Consider the following 7,444-nt stretch of genomic DNA (forward strand, 5'->3'; position numbering starts at 1 on the left):
TTTTTTTTTACTCTGTGCATTGGCAAACATGTTTTCTTGAGATATTAAGAAGAAAAATGCATAATACGTACTAGACATTTCCAAATCTTGCTGTTTGCCTTTGGAATGTATATTTTGATTATTGTTTGCCTTACAAACAGCTTTTCCCTTTCAGATACATAACATACGCTACTGTCAGCCTTTGAAATACTAATACCGTTAAATTTTTCGGAATGTTTCACTATGTCCAGCCTAAATAAGCCTTCCCTGGAGCCTCGGGCTAAACCCTCTCCAGTCAGAAAGGCCTCATTCCCACAGCACACCATGGGAAATACCTGTAAGCAGACATCCTGACCACGCAGTGGCAGGTTCAGGGCCCCCACTCTGGCTTAAAGGCTGTTGTTTGAACTCTAGACTTGTAAATGAATAGATTCTTTGTGCGGCACAGCTAATATGTACTAGCCACTAGCAAATGAAAGGCATTGAAGGACTTCCCAGGTGAAAAAAAAGTATACTTTAGCATATTTCAAACATACTTAAATTTGTGAAAGTACACTTTAAGTATACTAATTATTAAGTGTACTACCTATAAGTATATCTGAAGTATACTAAAAATACACTTGTACCAATTTCGAAATTATAACTTTAAACACACTTAAACATAATTGTACCAAAATACGCTTTTAATATATTAAATAAAAGTATAATTTAAGTGAACTAAATATGAATGAATATGTATGAATTTTTAAGAGCCTTAATAATCTTTTACTATTTATTAAAATTGCATACAATAAAAAAATTATAATCATGATGTAATTTTTAAGAAAGTATCCAATCAATTTTCAGATGTGATGTAAAACCTTATAATCGACGGCATTAGCTCCAGTTCATACTCCAGACCAGATGGTGGAGGTAATGCACACTTTCATTTATTTAGAAAACGCCACAAAGAGAGGAAAGAACTTCAACGCAGGGAAGATAAGCTGTTCAAATTCGCCATTTTTACTCGCATAATATTGTCTAAAAGTAGAGAGGACCATGACAATATTACTAATTTTGGTAAATTCTAACTGGTGACGTCCTAGTCCGAGTTAGACGACAACACAACGGGACAACAACCCGTGGAAATGAAATGTGTGTCACAAAAGGAGCCCGGGGGATGAAGGCTGCTAAGTGTTGCTAGCTGGCGGTAAGTTTGCTTATTAATTATCTTCATTTAATTATAAACAGTGCAGTAAAGATATATAACTTATGTTGGTTTCATAAATAACTATTTTATCAATTTTATTGTGACTTTTATGATTATTACTATAGGAATCATTCAGCTTCATGTTATAACTGCATGGAGGTTGTTTGTTGCGACTTATACTTTAATTCATAAACTAACCTGGTTTTAATTAAGCTCCATAAGACAGAGAGACTTTGATATTGTGATGTGGTTGTTGTTCTAACTCGTTCATCAATGATTTTATCATCAACATATGTTTGCAGTCTAGCTAAGCAAATGGAGATGAAAGAAGAAGTCAGAGAAATCAGGTGTTAGAAAACCTAAAGACTTTCTGTCTCAGAAGAAGCTCTGACTCCACCAGATCACCAACCAGCTCTGAAGATGAACCTCCACATTGTCTTCATGATGTAAGTTTGTTTTTCAATGCGGCTAGCTACATTTTCAACAACAAAACTGCTGTGTTACCAACACCAAGTTCTTAATAAACATGATTTCGTTTAAAGGCAACTGGAAAATTTTCTTTCTTGTTAATCTAACATTTATCTTTCATTTTTTTATTTGTTGTTGACTTTCAGGGCACTGTGATGGACTGGTGACCTGTCCAGGGTGAACCCTGCCTCTCATCTGATGGCTGCTGGAGATGGGCACCACCAGCCCCCCTCACCACCCTGCAAGGATCAGTGTGTTCAGATCATGGATGGAAAGATTTTAAGGTAGTTTGTCTCCTTAAGTCCACACTTAAAACAGCTTCATAGTTAATGGCAACATCAACTGATTCTATGATATTGCTGACTATTTTTTTCTACTTCTAACACAGGGGTGTCAAACTCAATTTCACCGAGGGCCACTTCAGCATATTGGCCTCCCTCAACGGCCCACATTGACGGTGCAAATCAGGAGTGCCCAGGTGCAGTTCTCCAGACTGCAACTTTTACATGCATCCCTGCTAAAACACCCCAGACAAAAGGTTGACTTCCCTCATCAGCAGCAACTCAGTTCTGTGGAGGCTTATAATGAGTCACTGATCAGGGTGATGGAGAAGGAACGCATCTAAAGTTGCAGATGGTAGCTCTGGAAAACTAGACTTGGCAGCCCTAGCATAAATGTATGAAAATACAATGTTAAAAATAGATTAAACACCTCATATTGTTAAATAACGCTTTGGAGCGTCTGGTTAGGAAGCGCATTCAAAACCTTTGGTTGAAATGGCGCGTTAAATTCAAGTCTCCATTACAGACTAGATAAAACTAAAGAGAATGCAACGTTGTGTTAATCCGTTTGAGGAGCCGGAGTTTATCTTGAGGAAATAAATGACGACGCAGAAGTTAATTAGACTGTAACATGCGCAGTCCGCTGCTCAACCACTGCGGACGCGGCTAGAATTAAAAACCGCTGGAAGTAACTCAACAAATGGAGCCTTCTTGGTGCACATTACCCAGGAGAGCGGAGTTCTGGAGGAGCTGCAGACGTAACATCTGTCCGTTTCGGAGAAGCGAAAACACGCAAAACAACAAAAAAAATCCTGGTAAAAGCGCAAACCGGACGCGCACAGGGCAAAACACTCAGAGTTCAGTTGATCTGTTTGGACCAGACAGATCCAACTGACTGATGAATTAGCGCAGATTTTTCTGCAGAGAGGAAATGCGTTCAGACCCCGCGGGTGAAGTGATGCTAATTTAAGTGAAGTCGCTTAATTTATTTTATTAAAAGTTATTGAGGCCTCAGTCAGAGGTTTTTGTCACTACGGAGAAAAATGTAGATACATTTACCTGCTTAATTTGTGATGGGATCTGGATTCACGGTGAATATCAACTAAACCGCATAAAATGCGGCTAAATAGCCGATGTTAATATGATTGTAATTTCACGGATAAAAATAGTACATGAACGATTTTTTTTATGTTGTCGGTCAAGATAACGGATAACAAAAAAAGTCTAGCGCCACCTGCCGCCCTGACACCAACTCACACACATCTTCATTCACAGTCTTGTAAATCGATGTTTCTTTTCTTGGACATTTTGACGTTAGCTTGTGATGTCTCAGCTTGAGGTGACTCTGCTGCTCTCTAGTGGCGAGAAGCCATAATGTTGGCTGGTAACAATCGGAAGGCATTATGGGAGATGTAGTTTGTAGTCAATTTGTGCTGAAAACCTATTTTAAGTCAATCATGGACCTATAAAACGCTGGGGGGGCCACATAAAATGACATGGCGGGCCACATGTGGCCCGCGGGCCTTGAGTTTGACACATGTGTTCTAACATAAACAGGCAAAGAAGACACCCAGAAATGTTTTTCCACCCCAGGCATCCGGTCCCAATCATCATCAATTCTTATGATGCCACATACATGGCGAGTCCATGTCTTAAAATTGTATTATTTTTTTATTTGCCATTTTTCTGTTCTCTTTAAATACAAATGCTTTCTCTGTTTAATTGCTCTATTGTTCTTTTTTGTAAGCTTCTGTAAGGTGCAGTGAACGAGAATGTTCTGTCGTTGATCCTCACTTTCATTTTTTATTGTCACACTTAAATTTTCATGTTCATGTGTTCACTTTTGATGTGTAAACTGATAATTTATGTAAAGTTCATAAAGTTGTGAGTAAAATTGGACAATTTTAAAATGTCAGTAATAAAACAAAATATTTAAATTACCTTGGGCATCTTGTGTAATTAATCTTTCCATGTAATTGTAGCCTAAAACAATGTAAGTCCTGTAGTGTAGTTATGCATGTCATGTACAAAGTATGAATAAAGTTAGATTAACAAGACTTATGAGTAATTAAAATTGTACTTTATTAGCAATAACAATAAATCAAAAATAAAAATTAAGTGTAATTTAACATTACTTATATATTAGTAGTAGTATATTTAAAATAAAAGTATATTTTTAATATAATTCTATGACAGAATTAGTACACTCAATATAAAAATGAAGCTGTTGAATATTACATTTAAAAGTATACTTTAAGTATACTAAGTGCAATTTGAAGTTGTTCCAACAAAGTACGGTGAAGTATACTAAAAGTTGTAATTTTATACTAAGTACAAAATTAGTTGTTCCAAAATAGTACAGTTTAAGTACATCAATCAAAGTATGTTAAAGTATGTTCAAATTTAGTATACTAAAGCATACTTTTTTTTACTTGGGTTTCCTGGTCACACGAGCATTTTCACCGTGACGTGATGTGAATAATCTCCAAATTTGGTGTATTATGTGTCTTGCAGGTAGAATTAGTCCTTACATATGTGACAAATTAAAACAAACTGAGTCTGCAGTCATTCCACTTCCATTTGGGGACAAAATGTATTAATATTATAACTGTAATTTAAAACAAAACACGATTTCACTGCACTGTGTTGGGGATTAAATGTCAGAGATACACAATCTTGAAATTATTGTTCAGTAACTTTCAAAACGTATTTCTAATGAGTAAACCTTGTGAAGAGTGAGTATATTTTGAGTTACACCACAGATTTGAAACCTATGAGTTACAATGGGTTAGCTCTTATATGCTTGCAGCAGACTTTGAAGCCAGCAGCCATTATGCCAATAAAATTTATACTACTGTAGATGACAACATTAAGGCAAAGGATCAAAACGGAAAAATTGCCTTCAGAACTGAGATCCGCTTTCTTTTCACTCCTGAATGGCTTGGGTGTCTGCGACGGACTGGCGACCCCTTCAGGATGTACCACACCTCTTGTCCATTGACCACTGGCCATTGGCCTCGCTACCCTGCAAAGATAGGCGTGCTAGATAATGGATGAATGGATGGTCTAAGTGCATAATAGCCTCTTGTAAAACAAGTACATTTTGTATTCTGCTTGTCTCACCTTATAGTGTTTCATGATTTTCCTGTACAGTGACAATGCATGCAGGCTAAAAATCGTACTATTTTATTTATTCCCAAAATCTTCAGTGTTTCGGATTATGTCAATATTTTTCTTCCACCGATGAAAAAAGGAATAATGATCTTGGTACAGAGTGTACTACAGAGGAATGCACAGTGCTATGAAAAATTTCTTTGGTTTAGCTTTTTTTTTTTGGTCATACTTAAATGATTACCTGAGTAAATTCAAAATATGTTTTTCAAATGCTGATTTCATCTACTAAGAGAAAAAATATGCACAAGCCACCACACCCAGGCCTATTCGCTTTCAGACCAGTACGATCAGGAAATGCTTTGACTAGAATGTGTCTAAATGTGCTCATGCTCAAATCTAAAGAACAGACAAGATTGACATTTATCAGTCTGGAGCAGGCAACATAGCCATGTCTTAGGCTCTGGGACTCCAGTGAACAGCAGTGAGAGCAATTATTCACAAAACAGAAAACATACAGCAGTGGCTCGCCTTGCCAACCAAAATTACTCTAAGAGGAAACTTCAGCCAGGAAATCACAAAAAACCCAGAAAATCATTTATAACAATTTAGGCTTAAGGGGGGATTACTTTTTCGCACAGGGCCAGAATGATTTAGTCTGCTTAATTTTGTCTGATATTTTACCTTGTTTGATGATATGAAACATTTGAAATGTCTTAGGGGGAAACTGTTTTTTTTTCTTCTTTCTTTTGTTTTGCACTGCAGGCTCTGGGCAACAGGTGGGACTGGGCTTGTTGCACATTTGCTTTGCGATCATTCAAATTCATCTTAAGGGAACCTACTGACCAGTGCCTAACATTTTTTGGCTAAAACTGCTGATCTTTGACAAAACTTTTGAGGCAGTGCTGTCAGCCCGAATTCCTCACAAATGACTTTTAAGCGTTTTATTAAGCGTTACCAAACCTTTCTGAGAAACAGCTGTAGTTACACAGAACACTAAATAATAGTGGACATAGAAACTTGCTTTGCGCAGTTTAGATTTCAGGTATAGATTAATTTATGGCAAAAATAACTAACCTTAACATACTCTTTTTTATTTGGAAAGATTTATCTAAAGTGAGTTTGATTGTGTGTTCAGAAAGGCTTAACTAGTAACTTTAATTTAGAAATGTTGTAATCTTGTACAATAGTAATCACATGTCTCATAACCATTATGAACAATTTGACAATTAATCCATATTTGTTTTATTTGCACTACACAGGCATATATATATACATATATATGCTTTTGGTTAAATCTGAACTAGAAACCTATCTAACCTACTCAAAAGTGGTTTCCGTCTGTTCCGCACATGAAGAACAAAACATTCTCTCCAGCTGTTGTACGCTGATGTGGGTGTTTTTCCCTCAAATATTTTTTGCATTTTGTGATAGATGTTGCAGCTGTCTATTAAAGTTCCAAGCTGGGTTTTGCAAACATAAAGGTGACGAAAGCAGCCTCGACAAGTGTAACGTAAAAGCAGTAAACTGTGTGATTTATTGCAGTCTGTCCTATTGAATTATAGCTGTAGATGATTAAAAGACCTGCTGAGCCGCTTCTCTGTATCACAATTTTTAAATAGTTTTTGAGTGACAGTTATTTATGTAGTGCTCCACAGGGAGTAGGCCCAAAACTCTTCCACCAACAGATAATAAATTAATCGAGTAAACTCCTGAGGTTACTCAGCAATAATCTAAATAAGAATAAGGCAGTATGTACTGATGGATATCTGAGCTTTCCAATCAGCAGATAAAATTGATAAAATGAGAAACTTGACTGAATTCCATGCCAAAATTTGCTTGCAAAGTAAAACATAGTTTTGTCCGAGGTTTATTCTTTCATCTGTGTGACAATTTTTTAAACATTCTTCAAATAAGACCAACAAGACTTTAAAATATGATTTTCAGCTAGTTTTTGTTTTGAGGCTGCTGTCGAGAAAAGTCGAGCTCATCCCACTTCCCCATGCTGGAGATTTTAGTTTAATAGTAATAATAAATAAAATTACCTTAAAATTAATTACACAGGTGACATCAAGACCCAACAATAGAGTCAGACTGTAATAAAATTAATCTGGTTGTGTGTGTTGTTATTGTGTCCTGCAAACTTTGTTTTAATTCTACTTTTTTCTATTTAATCATAAAAAATCAAAGTCAGGCAGAAAGAGAGTCATGAAACAGGAAGAGCTGGTTTCCTGAAGAAAAGGGGAAGTTTCTATCTTGCATCAGGCTAAAAATAGTTCAGACCATTCCTTATTTTAAAGCATTAAAGGTTTTTAAAGAATAAAATCTAAACATTTTGAGAGATTGGATAAAACCCAGAGTAAAATACTTAAATTAATGACTTATAATTGGGCCAATAATTAATATTTAACCAGTG

This window comes from Poecilia reticulata, chromosome 7 (assembly GCF_904066995.2).
Source record: "Poecilia reticulata chromosome 7, P_reticulata-male-v2, whole genome shotgun sequence".
Classification (NCBI taxonomy): domain Eukaryota; kingdom Metazoa; phylum Chordata; class Actinopteri; order Cyprinodontiformes; family Poeciliidae; genus Poecilia; species Poecilia reticulata.